This window comes from Dasypus novemcinctus, chromosome 23 (genome assembly GCF_030445035.2).
Source record: "Dasypus novemcinctus isolate mDasNov1 chromosome 23, mDasNov1.1.hap2, whole genome shotgun sequence".
In the NCBI taxonomy this organism is placed as follows: Eukaryota; Metazoa; Chordata; class Mammalia; order Cingulata; family Dasypodidae; genus Dasypus; species Dasypus novemcinctus.
This window is the reverse complement of record NC_080695.1, coordinates 5,995,458-6,017,160: the sequence shown is the minus strand read 5'-3', so window position 1 is coordinate 6,017,160 and position 21,703 is coordinate 5,995,458. Positions and strand designations below refer to the sequence as shown.

Here is a 21,703-nt window from a genome sequence, read left to right as displayed (position 1 = left end):
TAGAAACAAGGTGGCAGGGGAGGCTGGCCACTAACAAATTTCCCTGTTATAAAATTACCTTTTATTAGTAGTACTATGAATTCAGGTTTTTTAATAAAGACTTTTTGGAATTTAGCTATTCAAATACCTTAATTTAAACAATGCTTTGTTAAACTTTTTATAATTATTTATAATTTTAAGACAAATTTTCTCTTTACAGAACACATTCCCTTACTTAAAGTTACTACAATACCTTTTACAACTTGCTACATGCATCAGAGTTCCAAGAGTTCATGAAAATCAGCCATCTTATTTTAGGACAAAACACATCTTTCCAGAAAAAACTCATTAAATTTCAGTCAGCATTTTCATAAACTTTTAACTTTTTTAATATTCATTTAAGTTTTACATCCTTTATTTTATCCTGCGAAGAAAAATATTCATCTTAATTTAGATAAGAACTATTTTTTAATGAAAAAACATAGTAATTTTGTTAAGACTTACAATTTTTGTTGTTGTAGAAATCCCATTAACATTCAAACTTATGTATTAATATAAGCGCTTATTTCGTATTTGGCCATTTGACTAGAGCTCTTTTTTAAAAAACTTTTATTTATTAATTTATATCACCATCCAGAGGTATCAAAATATACACTGACATTGAACTGGCAAACACAAAACAATTACAACACATTAGCAGAAACATACAGTTTACAATTGACTCATAATTTTTCACAAATTACACAGAACTATAATACAAAAAGACAAACAATTAAGACTGACAAAAAGACAAACCAGATAACCTGAACTGAAGTCAAGAGCGACGTCTCGCTCTGACCAGTGGGTGGGATCTATTTGCTGCGTCCGCAGATCCCCTTACCCACATTCCACAGACTCTGCAGAGGCTTTCCAGAAAACAGACCTGAACTGAAGTGAAAAGCAATGTCTCGCTTTGACCGGTGGAAGGGATCTATTTGCTGAGTCCAGCAGATTCACTTACCCACATTCCACAGACTCTGCAGAGGTTTTTCAGAAAACAGATTTACTGAGGGACGTCCCGTTTGCTGATCCTGGGCCCAGAAACTCCTGACGCTCTCCAGATAGAATTTAGGTGGAGACAAGTTCCAGGGCGGGGCGGTGTTCAGGGCTGAGGAACGTCCCTCGGAGGCCTTCCCCTAGACCGCTGGTCCATCCCTGGAATGTACTTGTCTCCCTGAGTCTGAGGAGATCAACCCTGCTGGAGTGGGAGATCTCATTGGTCAATCTCACTGGGGCCTCCAAATGTTATAGACCAGCGATATTGACCAGACTCAGACTCTGAATATAGTTCCAACTGAGAGCTTTATTAGCCATGCGGCGACTGTCTCATTCCTCTGCAGAGGAGGGAGCAGCCCCGAGTCTCAGGGAAGGGGTGGTTTTATAGCTTTAGGAGGGGGGCGTTTACTAATAAGCGAGCAAGCAACAGGCACAGAAGCGGAACACTGCGGTTAGCTGAAGATAACGTGTCTACGTTCTTTCCTTTTGAAAGGCTTCTTCTTGTAAGCAGTCCCATATTATTTATTGGCACTCTCCTTACAGGCTGTCCTGTTATTTATTGGCACTCTCTTTACAGACCATTTTAAGTCAGTTATCTATTTGAAGACACTTGCAATTCCCACCTCCCAATGTAGGCCTATTCCTATTTTCCCAATGTGGCCTTACCCTTACAGCTGCAGTCTATTCTGACTCAGCCTACGGCTAAGCCCTCTCTCTCTCTCATTAAAGGCTTTGCTAATGATTTCAGCTCCCAGTGTGATTTCTGAAACAGCTCCCTCCCTCAGCTTCCCCCGAACCTAACAAAGGGTGACGTCATCAACACATCATCAACACAGCGACGGAAGTATCCCCTGAAAAAAACTTCGGAGATACCATTCTGTGACTACAAGGGCAGATTCCGGAGCTCTGCAGGATGGCAGAAGCTAGAGAAGGACTCCACAAACACTGAATTGAAGAAAGAGAAAATGTCAGGTGGGAAAATTCTATCCAGCCTTGCCAGTCCTCTTCCCTTCCCTCTCAATGGGCCGCTTGTAATGCCTGGGAGTTCTCCAGAGGCGCCAGCAGCATGAGTCCCTCTCACTGAAGAAAAAGATTTTAGAAGAACTCACAGCTGTGAGTTAGAACCCCATGCATATCCAGGCACATAGACCCAAGTCAATCCACAGAGACCCAAGGTGGAAAACAAGCCTCTAAGGACTTTTGAAAACAAAGGGCCTCTGGGTGGAGGGCGGGGAGTGAAAACACGGCAGAATGGCGGTGGTTAAGTGGTGCACTCTTGCCATCTAATCAGTGTTACTGGGATGCTAAATGCAGAATCGACTTCTCTGGAGGCCCACCTTACTGAAGTAACTCCATCTGACTCCCAGAGGCAGGATAATCTAGGAGGGAAGAAACTTAAGACAGAAACGCCTGATGGAGAAAATAGTGGGGAGGGTTAAACTGAATTGTTGTGTGATGGGAGGGTCTCAGAAATAAAATGTGCAAGGAAAATGGGGTACTGAGTGAGGAAGAGAATTTTTAAAAATCACAGGAACTGGGGACAGAATTCTGCACAAAAATAAACAGAACTGAGTCAAGTTTCCTGCTGAAGGCAGAGAGGAAAGAAGCTGGCAAGTTAAGGCAAGTTGTGCTCATGTTTCAGGTTCTGGGAAAATGAAAACTTACAGGAGATAGGACCTTAGTTAAGCTTCAGTTTTCTGGTAGAGGGCTTAGTATGAGGAAAACCAGCCCAGGCACAAATTAATTTCTTTAATAGTTTCCCCCAGTTTGATCTGACTCTCAACTATTGATCAAAATTTAAGGTGTTGAGCCCATTTTCAGTTACTGTCTAAGGTCTTGGAGTAGTACTTACAGATTATTTTCATGTTAGGCACATAGTCATGATGATGTCAATTTTTCCTTGATTATCATGTTTATGTAACTCCAGACATAAAGAAACATTTGCTGTTTCACAAGTGGCTGGTGATATGCATTCAAAACTTTTGAAGGAAAACAGTGCACCAGGGAGTCTAAAATGAGTGCTATGATTGAAAAAATGCCCAAATGCCCACCTCATAGTATGCTCCTAAGCCCAGGGCCTGTGATTTGAACCAACTGAAAGCAAAGTAATCAAATCAGGGCCCTGAGGAAGGCCTTACCTGTTAAACCATGTGGCATGTTTTAATTTTTTATGTATTAAGTTATCTGTGGAACAGCTTCCACAGAAGTGTTTACTCAAGTAGAGCAGGTGGTGTTGGCAATGGCAAAAATGCTTCCTTGTTCACCTAAGTAATCACATTTGGTAGTGTTATTGTCTAAAACAAGTTAAGCAAGTAAATCTAATGACTTGTTTTGCTGCTATAGCTCTAGTAGTAGATTTAGTAATTTCCCCTATTGTAATTGATAAATATCTAGTCCTGTTTTCAGTTGGGTTAACAATAAGGCAAGGTAGCAACAATCTGCCAAAAGAGGCAAAACGAGGATCATTAACTCCCTGGGTTTATCCTGTTTTGCTTGAGAATGTAGATTGAGGGCAGTAGTCCAGTGAGAAGTTTCAGATTTATTATAAATTCCTAAGGTGCTGTGAGGAGACCTAGTGCACATTGCCAGGTATTTACCATCTGTTAAGGCAATTTACTGCCCAGGCAAATAGCCTATAAAATTTCCACAATAAAAATGTTGCCTGGCAGAACAATGTCAGTACAGCCAAAGTGATCTTGTTTATAGATCCATTGCTAGGAATGCTGTCACTTGTCCTTTGCATCCAAGGTTCTGTGGTACTCAGAGTATAAATGAGGAGCTGACCAAAATTTACTTGACTTGTGAATGTTTTGCAGATCCAGTATCTTAAACATGAAAGTGGACATGCATTGTTACAGTAACTTGTAGTTCATGGAAGCATATGGACTATTTTAGTACAGTTTTCATGCTCTTCTATGATGTTTTTAATCATCTAGACCAGTTGTGTCTATAATGTGATTGATACTATGCAAAAGCAGGCTCTTTCTTCCCAATTCACCTTATTATTTTTTTAACCAAAGAGTAATAGTTATTTCTTTTTAAAAATTATTGTTATTATCTTTTTATTTTAAAGATACATAAATCACACAAAATGTTACAATAAAAAATATGAGGTTCTCATATTCCCCACTCCCTACAACCCCCACTCCTCCCACATTGACAACTTCTTTCATTAGTGTGGTATATTCATCACATTTAATGAGTACATTTTGAGGTGTTGCTACACAGCATGGATTGTAGTCTATGTTGTAGTTTACACTCTCTCCAAGTCCATTCAGTGGGTTATGGCTGGATATATAATCTACTGTCCCTGCAACACAATCCAGGACAATGCCAAGTCCTGAAAATGCTCCAATATCACACCTCTTTTTTCCTCTTCCTGCCTTCAGCAACTCCCATGGCCACCATCTCCACATCAATGATATAATGGCTTCCATTGCTAGAGTCACAATAATTCTATAGTAGAGTACCAGTAAGTCCACTTTAATCCATATTTTATTCCTCCATCCTGAGGGCACTGGGATGGTGATGTCCATTCCACCTCTAAATTGAGAGGGGTCTTAGATCCTACATGGCTGATGGATGGAATTCTGCTTGCAGCTGTAGACTATGTTGGTTCCCTGGTATGGTGGTTGGCCATCCTCACCACCCTATCAGCAGACCTGGGTAAGCCAACTGAACAAGAGAATAGGTGTTGCAACTCTCCTGAGGCTCAGGACCTAACTGACACATGGGCAGACCAGAGATTCAAGCCTCCTGAGCATATACTATTCTCAGCACCAACCACAGGTTCAGTAAGAGTGACAGAATAGGCATGCATAGAGAGGTCACATCTGAGTCCAACTCCATCACACACAAGAGCACAAATTCCAAAGTAGGGCCCACTGGCAAGGCACCGAACTCCAGAGCCATCTGTCATGACCGTAGGGCCTATGTGTCTTCATAGTTCTCAGGAGCACCAGTACCTGGGGTTGTATCTTCTTTGGCTATCTCTGAGATTCTACTGAGCTGTGCATAAGTGACCTTCCAACTCATTTTGAAGTCTCTCAGTCATATAAACTCATTTGTCTTTACTGTGTCCCCCTTTTATTTCAGGACTTTATCTAGTTGCATCACCAGCTGGTACTTAGTAATAATCCCTTGGCAAGAGGGAGGCTCACCCCCAGGAGTTATGGCCCATGCTACGGGGAAGGTAATGCAATTGCATGCGGACTTTGACTTGGAGAGTGGCCACATTTGAGCAACATTGAGGTTCTCTGGAAGTAACTCTTAGGCACCCTACAACTCTAGGCCAAGTTGAAAATTCAAGCACATGGGTTTATAAGCATAGTCATCAGTATCAAGGGCCCATCATTGGACCATCCTCTTCTCTAGTCTTTGCCCTTGTACTTGGGAGACTGTTGCTACTCCATCGGGGAGTGCAATGGAGTTTCCCAGAATGGGAAATCAGCACTCCCTCGGTTGTCATGTGATATTCTACCATCTATGTCAATACCCAGTGAGCATCTGAACATATCTGTATAATCTATATTCATGCCCTGGAGAACTTTCTCCCACCCCTTCAATGACACCCCACGTCAGTGCTCCTTCCCTGCTATAGATGAACCCCTCTATTCCAAAACCTCTTCAAAGATGAAGTCTAATATATTGCCAAATTAAATTAATAAGAAAATGCATTAGTAATGATATGTTTAAAGATTAGAAATAGAATACATAATAATTTAGAAAAACTAAAATAAGGTAGAAAATAAATTGGGGTATTAAAAATGAAAAATATAAAAAAATTTTTGGTGTTTTTGCATTTCATCACTGTAATATGTGTTGCCCTATATGTACAGTGGCAAGACAGTCTCTTCCATCACTTCCTCAGTGTCTACAATCTCTTTTTTAGTGTCTTCAAAAAAGTTTTATGTCACAGTAAAGTCACATAGAGAATATAGGGAACTCCCATATACCCAACATCAAACCCTTTTCCCCCTTCCCCATACAATACTAACATATGGGATAACATGGATGCTTATGTCTTAATAATACTTTTTGGGCAGTTCTCACATAAAATGTCCTAATATAAAAATTCATTAAAAAAGCAAACAAAATCAAGGAAAAGACCCAAAATGTTAAGGTTTTATTTAAAAAGATTTGTTTGTTGTACAGAAAGTAAAAATGCTATTACAACCTTAGTGTAGCTGGTTGCCATGGATAGTTAGCACTCACCTGTCAGTTAGCCATGCTACAGCAATTCTTGGATGAAAATCTAACAATGCTTACAATTTTGTTGGTGTGAGGCCCCCATGCTTGGTGGTAGATTTCGCAGAAGGACTAAATGGAAGATGGTGGAATGCCACAGAAATTATTCTTTGGCTCTTTAAAGACCAATTCCTGAGACACTGGTGTTCTAAGAGAGAAGAATTTCTTTGCTATTCTAACAAAGAGGTCATCGGCACAAGGGCCCAAAAATCTGCCTTCCAGATTTTGAGGAGTTTAGTTTTTATGGGTTCAAACGGGTGGGTGGAGTGGTTACCATCACCATATAAAGGTGCACAAGGGTGAGTGCAGTTTTCAAATAACCATAAACAATCCAAAGGTCAGACTATAATAGCCATCCAAATAGTAAGCTTATACAAGGGTAAGCCTAGCTTTGAAATAACTGTAAACAAATGTAAGGTCAGACTATAATAACCATCACAACAGTAAGTATACACAAAGAAAAGCCAAGTTTCAAATAACCATAAATAAGGGTGAGGCTGAGCTAGCCAAATTCATTAATTTCAGGTATTATTTTTTTGGTTATTCTATATTATACCAAAAAAAGGAAAAATGCATTTATATAACAATTCAGTAACCATAAACCTTTGTTATAATTCTTAATTCTTAGCTACAAGGTTATAGGTCCAAGAAAGCTTAAAGCAGAGTAAAGGGGACCTTGGGTCTAGTATTCCTATTTAATATAAAAAAAGTATGCAGTTTGATCCAAAGAGACATGTGATGGTTAGGCTAATGCCCTAAAAGTTTATTTTGGACAAGAAAGAAATTTGGTATGGGTAGGACAATGAGAACCCCTGAGATGTGCATCGATCAGGGTTTGTGGTGACAAATCCAACAGCCTGTGATGTTACTTCCCTTTGAAATGTCCTTGGAGAAGCATAAAATGGTATTGTCTTTCCAGGCCAGTGCAAGGATAAAGCATAGGAAAACATGCATTATAAGTGTTATTTAAAGTCTTTTTGAGATCTCATTTTTGTGAGCACTTGGGAGTAAGTAGTCTACCACATTACATTGTCTACTTCACTTCCAGGCTAGTTTGATTTTAAAGTTTCCAGACTTAGAACAAGTCCAGGAGTCTGATGAAATCTTTTTAGTTGAGTGATGTGGACCCATGGCTCAACACCCTGTTATTAAGATGCATTGTCAGAAATTAGGAGTAATTAGCAGGGTTCATTTTATTTTATTTATTTATTTTTTAAAGATTTATTTATTTCTCCCCCCACCCCAACCCCGGTTGTCTGTTCTCTGTGTCTATTTGCTGCATCTTGTTTCTTTGTCCACTTCTGTTGTTGTCAGTGGCCCGGGAATCTGTGTCTCTTTTTGTTGCGTCATCTTGTTGTGTCAGCTCTCTGTGTGGGTGGCACCATTCTTAGGCAGGCTGCACTTTCTTTTGCGCTGGGCGGCTCTCCTTATGGGGCGCACTCCTTGTGTGTGGGGCTCCTCTACATGGAGGACACCCCTGTGTGTAAGGGCACTCCTTGCGCGCATCAGCACTGCACATGGGCCAGCTGCACACAGGTCAAGGAGGCCCGGGGTTTGAACCGTGGATCTCCCATGTGGTAGACGGATGCCCTAACCACTGGGCTAAGTCCGTTTCCCAGCAGGGTTCATTTTAATGAAGATCTGCGCTGCCTTTTGTCTGTGTCATTTCCATTATCCTGGTGTCAGATTATGATTAATGGGGTGTCTGTCATGTGGGACAGGAAAGGTGTCCTTTACCCATTGAAGATAATCTGTGGCATAAGGTCTTTAGGATTTACAAATTGTGTTATATCACAATGTGACAACAAGTTATCAGTTCTCAATTTTATTCACAAAGACAGGTCTTCTAGTAACTATCTCATATGGGAAGAGTTTGTATTTACCAAAGGAAATGGTACGATTACACATGAGCCAAAAAGTAAAATTTTGGCCCAGGGAAGGCCATGTTGTCCAATTAATTCACAGACAGCTTTAATTTAAGTTTATACTAACAGATCTTTTAGTAGTGGCTGTTTTCACGTGAAAGCATATAAGAACATTTTAAGAAATATTCAGGCTCAGTTCTTTTTATATGTGTAGCTATCTTAATGATAACCATAGTTGGGAATAAAATGGCAGAATGGAGATAATTGTCCACAATTTTCAACTGGCATTCCAGAAAAGTTAGGAACCCTCTTTGTTTCCATTGCATGCTGAAGTCATGAATTGTAGCAAAAAGCATATCTGTTATCACTACAGATATTAGAATTTCCTTCACATGGAAGGCAGGTTTGAATAAGAACATAGACTTCCTCCTCTTTGGCAGAAGAAAATTATGGAAGTATACATTATTCAGTCAGTAAGTGGTAACCACATAGCCAGCTTGGAATGTATCATGAAAATTTCTAGCATAAGAAGCATTAACAACAACATGAAGTCTGGATTGATCATAAGAACATTAATGGAGTTGTTAATTTTGAAGTTACCAGTTTACAGTTGAGGGAACACCTTCATCAGATAAATGTAGCAGAGTAGCAGGGTTAAGAGCATTGTAGCATTTTAGGTGAAGGTCAAGAGGTAAAGTCAAAGGATCTCATAAGAGTTTTATGAAGGAAAAATATTAGTTATACTTAGTTTAGTTTGCTGAGGCTTTAACTAATTCAGCAGCTTCTGCTATAGCTTTAAAGCAATTTGGATTAGCACAGGCAACTGCATCAAGGTGCAGACCCTAAAAAGCAATAGATTTGCAATTTCCTCTGTGTCCTTGAGTTAACATTCCTAAGACTTGGTTATATAACCATTAACTCCAATTATTTCCTGTTAACAAGGAGGACAGACCCTGATATAATGATGCAAATATTTGTATTACCATAATATAATTATTATTATGTATTACATAAGGCCATAAATAGAAGAATATTCCATGAGAGTTTTCAAAATCTGGTGGGGTCAGCATAAAGAAAATAAAATATGCTTGTTTCATGAATTGTATATATCTTAATCCCTTGTATCTAGAAAATAGAACATAAAATATTAGCAATAATCCAAACAAAACTGTAATCATTCTTTATCAGTTCATTTAGCCTTAGGCAATTAATCCTTCTTTCATGTGATCTGTTATCAATCTCATGAACCTATCAACTTCTTCACTAAAATTCTGGATGTCTTGACTCAGTACAGTGGTATGCTCTCATAGTTATTTTTAAAATGTCATTAGAATTTTGTGCCCCAGAGAAGTTGACATAGCCCTTTCTGTAGGTCTCTGAGACAATCTTTTTTGTTCATAACACACTGACCTGTAGCTGATTGTGTTTTCATGGATGCATCTGAGTAAAATTATTTGTAGATGATGAAAAGTCCTAAAATGTCCATAGTTAATTTATTGCTGTTGTACAAAAGTGAACAATCAGTTGAGAGTTCAAGAAATATTATTTTAAGAACAACTGAACTTATGACTAGTAATACTGTTGTCCAATATCAGATATATCAGTACTTGGACAGCTCCTGGACATCAAGGTTATTGACAAGACTCGAAGAACTTCATATAATTTTTAAATGTTTATATTAACAATTTATCTTATACATTTAACCAACAGAAAATTACAAAATCCTTTTTAATTTGATAACACTTCCTATGCAACTAACATATCAAATAAAACTAGTTTTAACACTTCTCTTTTTACAATGTAAAAGAAAAAATCCTTTTGTCATTTTCCATTGGGCCTCTGGAAAATCCCGAGTTTGAGTTCAAGAAGGTATCACTTATGGTTCAATTTTTGTAAGGAACATGTCAAAAGTTGTCAGATTTTAACATTTTATTAAACAGGATCATGTGAAATATTTAGTTCCCTACTTGAAGTGACAACAAAAGATTTTGAAAGTGAAGAGAAGATATAGCATGATGGTAAAAAAAAAATATTTCAAAAGTAAGAAGACTTGTTTTCTTAAACAATAAAGGAAAAGATCAATATAATGCACAGGATTTTTTTTTTTTTTTTATAAAATACAAAATCTTGCTTTCTAAGCAAGTTACTCAGATATTTTAGAACAGCCTTTTTAAAATTCTTATTAAGAGCAGATGAATTATCCAAGAATACTTTGTCATTTTAACAGAAAGAAAACTGAATACTTTTGCATGGAGACACTGTCTGATAAGAAAACTCTTAAAAATTTTATAAACCTATCAATTATTTTTGTTTGTTTTTTGTTTTTCTTCTTTATTTTCTTTTAAATGTTACATTAAAAAATATGAGGTCCCCACTTGACCATGACAAATAAAATCTCTTTTCTGTAAACTTTCTATACAACTTTCTATATTCAGGATTGTCCTACATATTATTGTTTCCCATTTTGTAACAATGTGTCATTATACCTTAAGGCACGACTCTTTTTCTCTCCTTTAACAAAATGCATCCTGCATACCTTACATATTTAAGTTATGAAAAGCTCTTGCAGACTGTCTTTAACACAACATCCTTCTGAACACAATTTACACTTTTGATCATCTTAAGGATCTAGTAGATATAATGCTTTATTATTTGATTAGAAAACTATAAATTTAGGAAGAACAAACCCAAATAGAATAAAATTATGCTTAATTATACTTGTATTGATAATTCCAAAGACATAGTTATTTTTATTTAACTAACAATATTAAATCAGTCTCCTTTGCCTAGGTTTTACCTGAATTGTGAAAACTTTAATTTTCTTCAAATATTTGGATTCATTTCTATGAATACTCTGTTTTCACTGAAAATATTATTAGTTTATTTTCCTTAATTTCTGGAACAACTGGAGAATTAATTTATATGTTTAAGTGCTTATTTTATCTATCTGCCAACTTGAACAGAGATCCTTTGAAGGAATTTCAGAAGTTAATTTGGTAATACCATTCAGAGGTAGGAAAGTTATCATACATCAAACATACAGATGGACACAAATAGCTTATAACTTCAACTAAAAATAATTTATCCATTTGTCAAATGCAAAATCATAGAAATGAAGAAATATAGAAATCCCTTGAGCTTACACTTTCTCATTTGCCTTTTACAAAGAATCCTTTAATGAAACTATTGCCAAGTCTTGTGATATCTAAGTAAACTCTGAGTACTAATTAAAGTGGACATGCCATTCAGCTGTTTAATTTTAGAGCTCTTCTTCTGGAGTGATGAGTAATTTTGTCTAATTGGATGACCCCTAGAACAGGCCCTGAAATTCCAGGTTGTCTTTCATGAGATTTTGCCTATTTGTTAGATTGGCACAGCTTCCAGCCCCATAAACTTTGAATATGTAATATGCCAGAGTGTAGGGAATCAAAGTTTTTAGATAAATATGAGAATCCCCCTGTATCATTTTACTTCTTATCTTGTGTGGACAAAGAAACCAATTGTTGCGCATATGAAACTGGTGTACCAAAGGGCTAGGAACTCACTCCAAGCTCAAAATTGGACTCTGATCAATAAGATTGACCCACTAACCTTTAGATTGAGAGCTAGCAAATCAAAGAGCTCAAATGCAAAAATAGTGGAGCTCAGATCTGAAAGGGACTCATCATTGAACCTTGGAAATGGTGGAGAGTAAAGAAAACACAAAGGATTCAACAGGCCTTTTGTCTGTCTTCTTGCCTCCAGTGTTATTAGTAATCACTGTTGGATCCTGTCCCCATATCCAAAATTGCCAAAAGTAAAACCACCACAAATCCCAAGGAAACTTTTTGTCTCTCACAGCTTTTAAAGCTCTTCATGAATCTGATAACATACAAGCCATAAAATGGAAGGGGTTCGGAAGAGTGAGAGCAATAAGCATTCTATAGGCAGAATAAGTTAGTCTGAAAGAAAATAATCTTATTGATTGGCACAGGATAGTTTTTCTACCTTGGCTTAACCTTGACTATGAGGAACTAAACTACAGAAGAAGGGAGCTGTTGCTTTATGATTGGTTGTTCCCAAGATTCAGTATCTGGGACAGAAGAACTTACAGTGATAGGAACTTAGGTAAGCTTAGGTTTCCTGACATAGGGCTTAGCATGGGAGGCTACATCTCAGTCCAATGTACTCTATTTAACATTTAGGCCTGTATCTCTTCTTGCTTTGATAATAAAAGTCCTTGCCACTTTCTCAAAAGTAGAATAATTTCCACAATTATTCAACAAAGTATACATTAAGGAACTACACACCAAAAGAAAAAAAAAAACTACCTTTAAAGAATTCATGGACCCATGATATTAATGTTTCATGTAATAGGATGGTTGCAAACATCAAAACTTTGAAAGGGATGAACAGTATTCCCTATTCAAAAGAAAATAAATCCAGAAAATAATGGAAAATAAAAACATGGAAAATATAATCTATGAACTGAAAATTAAGGGTAAAAATTCTTCTAAATAACCTTGGCAAGCAACATATTACCAGAGTCACAAACCTAGACCAATATTCCTGAGATAATTATTGGTCTTGTATTAGGTCAAATACTTACATAAATTAAAATACCTAAATGATGTAAATACCTACTGTAAAAAGTTAAAAGAAATAAAAGTAACCATTACTGGAGTATACATATGGAAGGGAATTAATAGAGAAGAAAAAAATAAATCATTTATAACTGGAAAAAATAGAAGAAATATCTGTGCCTATTGTTATTTCTGCAATGAAGATAGTGTTCTATATCTGCACACTCCATTACAGCAGTTGATAGCCACATACAGTTACTGGGCATGACATTTGGCTAGTGCTGAATTTTAGCACTAGCACTGAATTTTTAGTGTTATTTAATTAAATTTAATAGTCATATATGGTTATTGCTTACAGTATTGAAAAGTAAAGACCTAGAACCTTGAACAATGTAAATAAAAGTAATGAAATAGATTTGAAAGAAAAATGAATACAAAAGTAGTCAAAAATTGGCAATGAGAATGGTGAGGCAAAAGTTGATACAATAAAATGGAAGAGAGTTTTTTGGTATAAAAAATTCTGAATATAGTCAGGACTTATAAAAGTGTAATTAAATTAGGCCTGCTCACATTTACTATTTGGAAACTTCACCAGAATCCCAAAATTGGAAGATGTGATTAAGTCAGCTGGGTTCTGAATCAGGTTCAAAAATAAAACATGACGTATAATTTTTTGGTGTTCAGTTCATAGTATCATCTTAAAATCTTTTAATTTCTATAGTCAGTAGTTATATACAATTTAATTTCTAACTTTAGTTATTCATATTTTTCTTTTCCTTGTTCCTGTAGCTAAAGTTTTGGCTATTTTATTGTCAGAGAACCAACTTTTGGTTTTGTTGATTTTTCTATATTTCCTCTCTTCTCTATTTTATGCATGTCCATTTTAATCCTTATTATTTCCTTCCTTTTCATAACATTGGGCTTAGTTTGCTTTTCTTTCCATAGTTCCTCAAGATATAAGGTTAAGTTTTTGGTTACTGAATTAAAGTTTTTCTTATTAAAGGTAACTTTATACATATAAATAATCCTCTGAACATGCCTTTAATTTCATCCCGTAAGTTTTAGTATATTGTCATGGTTTTAGTTTATCTCAAAGTATTTTTTAATTTCCTCATGATTGTTTTTGAATTATTGGTTGCTCAAAAATGTTGATTTTTGTGTATTTGTGAGTTTTCCAGGTTTCTTTCTGGAATTGAATTTTATTTTTATTCCATTATTGTTCAAGAATATATTTATTTTTAAAAAATTTTTAGACATTTTTGTGCCCAGGTATATGGTCTACCATATACAAAAGAAAAAGTATATTCTTTTTGTATATGGTCTACCATATACAAAAGAATATACAAAAGAATGTATATTCTGCTACTATTGTTTGACATGACTGTATATATCTTACAGGGTCAAAGTGGTTTATAGTGTTCATTTCCATTGCTTTAGGGTTTGTGAGGCAACATAGGAGTTTCTTTCCTCTAAAAGTTCATTAGTGACTTGTCTATGAAGTCCTTTATTGCTGGTAGACTTTACACCAACATCCAAGTCTTTCCAAGTCTGACCTAAATATAACAATTTTGAAAATTTCCTTGAATATTCAAGTCCAATACTAGTGCCTGTCTAAAGCTTAACAGAACCTCTGTGTTCTACCAAAGTCTGTACCACTGTAAAATACACTTCTTGACTACATCCTCCACTACACAATGAACTCCAAGTGGTCAGGAGTCTAGCTTGTCTGTTTTATCTTTCACCATCAAAGTTTAATATATGAAGAGGCTCAGAAATGTTGATGACAGAATGATAGACACTGATTTGGGCACTTGTTATTATTAAAGCCCAATATTGATGGAAACCATTTGTGAGGGAAGTAATTTAAGAGTTATGAAGAAGTAACCAACCAGGGAATGCTGGGCATTAATGTGGATGTACATGGGGGCTACCCATATGCATAAACTGAGTCAGTTTCAAGGATGATTGAATAAAAACTATCAATGTTCATTGACCCAAACCCTTTCACAGAAACCTGAACTGAGATTGGTAATGGTAGGGTAATAAAAGAATATGTATTCCTAACTGTATAAGTTTATAAATACTTACACTCCTTGCTTTCAGTATAAAAATCATTTAATATAGAATTTTATCAATAGCAATGACAGTACATTTTTATCAGGAAGTCATATATTTGTAGACAAGTTTAAAAAGTATATTTTTGTCCTAAGCCCTTTAGGGGCCTATTAGATTTCAAAGGATTCCCTTTTCAATTTTACCAAAATAATTTTTGTGTTTCATGTCAAATTTATGATGATATTTGCTGGATTACTTAGTTTAAATTATGGCATCTATTTTTAGTTATTTTAATAATATCATATTTTCTAATATTGAAGATGGAAATACAGCCATAAAATCTGTCATTTTCTCAATTCATCCTGTGAGGTTTTGATGTTGGTAGAATTATTCCTTCCAAGAATCAATGACATGGAGATGTAGGATTCTATTTAGAGAACTTGGAAGATTTTGAACAGTGCCCCTTCCCTTTCTAAGAATGGGACTATTGTCTATGATTGGTATACTGTAATCAGTACTCAACTCTTTCTATACAATTCTGTTCAACTTGCATGCACAATTTTCTAAATTGATAAAATATCTTAGGACTCAAACTACACAGTTCTCATAGAGAAGGCATGAGTGGGAAGACCGTGGGCACATAAAGAGCTTCAGGGCCTGAAAAATAATTAAAAACTGTAATAGTTATAAAATATCAGAAGAAATATTATCATTATATATAACCACAAGGAAAATATATGAAAAATATATCCAGATAGAGATGACCAAACGATACAATACAGAAAATCAAATAAATATGGAAGTTGGCATTAATGGAAGGGTCAGGGGTCACAAAAATATATAATACTCACAAAGGCTAAATAACAAAATGGCAGAAGATAGTCCAACATTACCAGTAGTGTCTTTTTTAAAGATTTATTTTATTTATTTCTCTCCCCTCCCACCTCATTGTCTGCCCTGTATCCATTTGCTGTGTGTTCTTCTGTGTCCACTTGTATTTTCAGGTGGCACTGGAAACTGTCTCTTTTCTTGTGTCATCTTGCTGTGTCAGCAATCCTTGTGTGTGGTGCCACTCTTGGGAGGGCTGTGCTTTGTTCATGCAGGGTAGCTGTCCTTGTGGGGCACGCTCCTTGCATGTGGAGCTCCCCTGCATAAGGGTGCCCCTGTGTTGCACGGCACTCTTTGCACACACCAGCACTGTGCATGGGCCAGCTCACCACATGGGTCAGGAGGCCCTGGGTACCAAACCCTGGACCCTCCATATGGTAGGCAGATGCTCTGTCAGTTGTGCCACATCTACTTCCCATTAGTAGTGACTTTTAATTCCATTGGTTTTGGATGGGGTTTTTCATTTTGCTTTTCTACTATCCTCCCAGACATGCTAATGCTGCAGATCCACCTACCACTCACTATAAGTACTAAGGTCTTGTGTGGGGTCAGAGATTTCTTTCCTTAGAGAATACATTCTCAAATTTGATATTAATAAGAATCATACTTGGAGTTTTCAAACTCTCAACACCCAGGTCACACATGGGCACAATTAAATCATGATCTCTAATGCTAGAAACGCAGCATTAGAATTTGTTAAGTTTCCAAGAGATTTCAATATGCTGATGCTTTTGAGATCTGTGCCCTTAGAGTGCATGGTGCAATATGGAAAATGTCTACATTAAATGTGCAAATAATCATAAGAACAACTGCATGTTTTTAATAAAAGGAAAATTATTTTCATATTCATATCAGTATAGGTTTGTATATACTACAGTGTTTTTCTAGTGATATTTGTAACCATATTCAGAATTTAAAATCCACTAAATTAGGAAATTTAAAAAAAAATCTTAACTGCTTTATTTGTATATAATTAGCATGTCCAAAAATTAAAAATTTAAGTGTACAATTGTTTTTGTATATTTACAGAATTGCGCACTTAGCACCATAATATTTTTTAGAACATTTTAATTGTCCCCAAAAGAAAATATACCAAGTGGCAGTCACTCTTGTTGTACTTTGCCAAATCCATTCAATAAAATAATAAAATAATAATAATATGATAATATAATATAATATATATAAAATAATAATATAGTAAAATAATAAAAGTAAAATCCTTCAATTCCATTCAAATATAAATTCTAATTCTTAGTAAGAAAACCATAAAATTGCATAGTACTCTATGGTAGATACTTAAATTTTAACTTTTGACCTACAAAAATGAAAATTATACAACAGGCTTCCCGTTTTATCTTAGCGTTAGAATAAAATGTTCTAGAGACTACTGTGTGTTCTCTGCCCTAACATTCCCCTCCTCCATGCTCCATAACACTAGCCAGCTTCATTTTTATCACAAAAGTAATGTCAATCACAAGTATTAATATTTCTTCATCTTCACTTTATTTATTTATTTGCTTATTTATTTATTTTAGGAGATACTGAGTGTTGAACTCAGGACCTGATACATGGGAAGCAAATGTACAATTATTGAGCTACATTTGCTACCCTTCATTTTATTTTTTTCATGGTAGGTACAGGATTATTTTTATTTCTTCTTGTTTAATGCTTCTGGGTGAAACTTTCAGTGTAATATTGAATAGCAATGATAAAAACAAGTATCCTTGTGTCATTACTTATCTTAAGGGAAAAGCTTTAAGGCTGTCCCATTGATATGTGTTTTTCATAAATGTCCATTATGTTGAGGAAATTTCCTTCTATACCAATTTTTCTGAGTGTTTTTAAAAATATATATTTTTTATGTTTTTAAAAGGTACTTAGATTACATAAATATTACATAAAAAAATATAAGGGAGTCCCATATGCCACATTACCTATCCATCCCACATTTTCCACATTAACATCATCCTTCATTAGTATCCTCCTGACACTTGGAAATTTCTTAGCCATCTAAACTCCTTTGTCCATACGTTTTATCCCTATTGGTCAAGGTCTTTTTCCAGTTGCATTGCTAGTTGGTGCTTGGTAATAATCCCTAGGTGCCAGGAAGGCTCATCCCTAAAGTAGTGTCTCAATCTGGGGGGAAGGAAATGCATTTATATGTTAAGTTCAGCTTAGAAAGAGGCCACATTTGAGCAACAAGGAGGCTTTCAGGAGGTAATTCTTAGGCACCCTATAATACTAAGCTAAGTTACAATTTCAAAATTAAAAGTTCCTAAGTACAGTCATCAATATCATGGACTCATAAATGAAGCATCCTCCTTCACTTGTCACTGCCCCCAGCCATACTTAGGGGATTCTTGCTGTTCCTTCAGAGAATGTGGCAGAACTCCCCAGGATGGAAATTCAATATTTTTTTCATTTATTGTGTAAATCCCCACCTACTATGGCCATGCCCTTTGAAAATTTGAACACATTTGTATGCTTTATAGGTGAGCCCCTTCCTTGTATCTCCCATCAATGACACCTCACACCAGTGATCCTCCCCATCATAGTTGTAATCCTTCTATGATCCAAAACTTCTTAAAAAGTAAAGCCAACAAAATAATCAAATGCAATTAATAAGAAAAGTAATTGTAGCAGTTTGATATAGTTATGGATTCCAAAAATAGGTATTGGATTATGTTTGTAAACTGACCTGTACCTGGGCATGATTAAATTATGATTAGGACTTTGGGCCATGTCAGTAGGGTGTTGAGTCCCCACCAGTTGGTTGGTGGGGATTCACTGATAAAAGACATGGCAAAGGACAGAGTTGGAGAGTGTTTAACATTGGAGTTTTGATGTTGGAGTTTGATTCTGAAGTCTTAAACTGGAACCCCAGGATGTTAAGCACACAGAGGAAAGAGAAGCAAGCCCCAGGAACAGAGGAACACTGAGCCAAGAAAGAAGCAAGTCCTGGGAAGAGAGGAACCCTGAGCCCAGAGAAAAGCAAGACCTGGAAAGGCAGGAACTCAGGAAGCCTGAACTCTGGCAGATGTTAACAACCATCTTGCTCCAACAGGTGGAAGTAGACTTTGGTGAGGGAAGTAAGCTGTGCTGCCTGGTATCTGTAAGCTCCTACCCCAAATAAAAACCCTTTATAATAGCCAACAGGCTTCTGGTATTTTACATCAGCACCCTTTCTGCTGACGAATATAGAATTTGGTACCAAGTAGTGGGGAAGTGCTTTTGCAATTACCAAAATGCTGGAACAGTTTTATAAATGGGTAAGGGGTATTTTTTGGAGGAATTATGAGATGTTTGGAAGAAAAGACCTACAGTGATTTGAAGAGACTTTTGATTTTTGGATGCTAAAGAGACTTCCAATGATGCCTTAGAAGTAAATGATAAAACTACTATTGGAAACTGCAGGAAAGGCAGTACATGTTTTAAAGTTGCAGAGAACTTAACAAGATTAACTCCTGGTGTTTTATGGAAGGCAGAATTGGAAAATGGTGAGCCTTGGCATTTAGCTGAAGCAATTTCCAAGTAAACTTACAGAATGCAGCTTGGCTTCTGCATGCAGCTTAGTCAAATGCTAGATGCTGGAGATATGCTGAGGACTGAACTGTTGGATACAAAGGAAACAGAAACTGATTCTGGAAATTCCAAGCCTCTGGAAATCAAGATCCCAGGTGAAAGTGCCCCATTGGAGGACTTAACTAAACTTGGAACTTAAAAATCAGGATTGAAGATGCAGTTATGTCAGAAAGACTTGTGGAAAGTTTTATTGTCTGATGGCTTGGATTCATGCTTCCTGCATGCTAAACCAACAGATTTTTGAGAGAGCTATATGAACAAAACCACTCTCAGCCTGGAATAAAAAGGACATGAAAAGGAGAGATTAATGGGGAAATAACTTCAAGAGGAAAACCATGGAAGCTGAGATCTGGAATTAAGACATCACCTTAGGCCAATAGAGAAACCCCACCCATGTGTCCAAAGAGGATAAGTTTGCCCCACTAGATGAAGAAGGTAGATGTTCCTGCCCAATGTTCTGATAGAGTTTTGCCACCCCAAGGTACAGAGAGGGTGGAAAACATTCCTTGAGGATTTGGACAGTTAAGATCAGGACCCCATAGGTCTGAGAAGGGTGCACCTGTCCCCCATGGATCAAGGAAGCCCAGGTGGTCAACTCATAGCTCTGAGTTGAGCCTGCATGCTGAAAGTTAGGGAAGACCAGGTGGTCAACCTGTTGCTCTGAGAGGGTTGAACCTGTATGCCAAAAGTTGGGGAATGTTGTCCTCATGTCACTGTGCTAGGGGGGTTAAGACACTAACCCAGGGATTCGATAAGGTGTGGCAATCACCCCAGTGTCCTCATAGGGTGAGTTCTGGAGGTAGGGCAACACCCAGATGCTTGATGAGGATGGAACCAAGAAAATGGCCATTGGGCAAGCCTGTGGAAGGGGTGGGTTCCTATAACACCCCAAGGAGAAGAGACCATCTTTTTAAGAATAACTTTCAGACTTTGAAATTGTATGGAGGCTGTCCTGCAGGATTACTAAAATCTAGAGGACCTATGACTCATGTTTCCCTCCCAATTTCTCCATATTGTAATGAAAATGCTTATCCTTTGTCCATTTGTGTATTAAAAGCAGATAAATTGTTTTTGTAAGTTTCAGACGTCTACATCCAGATGGGACTTTGCCCAAAGACAAAGTGTATTTCTTTAAATTGATTGTGATGTGATTTAGTGCTTGCATTGTTACTGACTTAAGGTTTGTTTTAATATTGTAATGTCTTTTTGGAATTCAGTGAGTGGAGTGTAGCAGTTTGATATAGTTATGAATTCCAAAAATAGATATTGGATTATATTTGTAAACTGGCCTATACCCGGGCATGATTAAATTATGATTAGGGCTTTGATTGAGCTATGTCAGTAGGGTATTGAGTCCCTACCACTTGGTGGGTGGGGCACTGATAAAAAGCATGGCAAAGGACAGAGTTGGAGGGTTTTTAATGTTAAGGTTTTGCGGTTAGAGTTTGATGCTGAAGTCTTAAGCTGGGCCCTCAGAAAGTAAGCACACAGAGGAAAGAGAAGCAAGTCACAGGGAGAAAGGAACTCTGAACCAAGGAAGAAGGAAGCTCTTGGAAGAGAGGAACCCTGAGCCCAGAGAAAAGCAAGACCTAGGAAGATAGGAACCTAGGAAGCCTGAACCTTGGCAGATGTTGGCAGCTGTCTTGCTCCAACATGTGGAAGTAGACTTTGGCGAGTGAAGTAACCTATGCTACCTGGTATCTGTAAGCTCTACCCCAAATAAATACCCTTTATAAAAGCCAACATGCTTCTGGTATTTTGCATCAGCACCCTTTTGGTTGACTACTACAGAATTAATTATTATTTTTTTAAATAAATAAAATATAAGAAATAAAATAAAAAATATGGAATAATAAAAAATGAAACAATATTTTAAAATTTTTGACATTGTCTTTCATCACTGTAAGATCTGTTATCTTGTATGTACAGTGATGTTTTCCACCATTTATACTCCCAGTGTCTTATTTTTTCCACATTGTCATCAAAGAAGTTTTAGGTTACAGAAAAGTCATGTACATATTTAGGGATTTCCCATAAACATATCTTCCCCCTGTTCCCCTATTAATAATATTTTACCTGTGGATCATACATTTGTTACAGTTGATGTACAAATATTAAAATATTTTTACTAACCATGGTCAGTGATTTACATTATGGTTTAATTTTGGATCATACCCTTTTTATAAATTTTGATGAAATTTAATGTGACCTGTATCCATCACTGCAAGATCATGTAGAACAATTCCATCACCCCCCAAATGTCCCATATTCATCTCTTCTATTGCTCCCTCCTCCTCCCCTCAGGACCCGTAGCACAACCACACTTCTCTTGAGGAACAAGATTTATAGTTACTTGCAACAATATTTAGTGTTTGACATGCTGGTCTATCTTCCTTTGTAGGCATTGCCGATGCTCTCCAGAGACTCCTGTCCCTCTATTTGAGATCATAGCATGACTTTCCAGAATGGCAGTCCAACACTTCCCTTTCA

At 36.7% G+C, this 21,703-nt stretch overlaps 1 long non-coding RNA gene across 3 annotated transcripts in view; it reads left to right on the top strand.

Moving 5' to 3' along the window:
• Window positions 1-1,843: 1,843 nt before the first annotated feature.
• LOC131275445 (uncharacterized) overlaps window positions 1,844-21,703 on the top strand; it is a 32,670-nt gene continuing 12,810 nt past the window's right edge. For 2 of the 3 annotated variants that reach the window (XR_011647151.1, XR_011647152.1), the window contains exon 1: window positions 1,844-1,986. This is a non-coding gene — a long non-coding RNA (uncharacterized lncRNA). Of the gene's footprint in view, window positions 1,987-5,109; window positions 5,207-21,703 lie in introns of all 3 variants that reach the window. The other variant, XR_011647153.1, reaches the window with a different exon arrangement.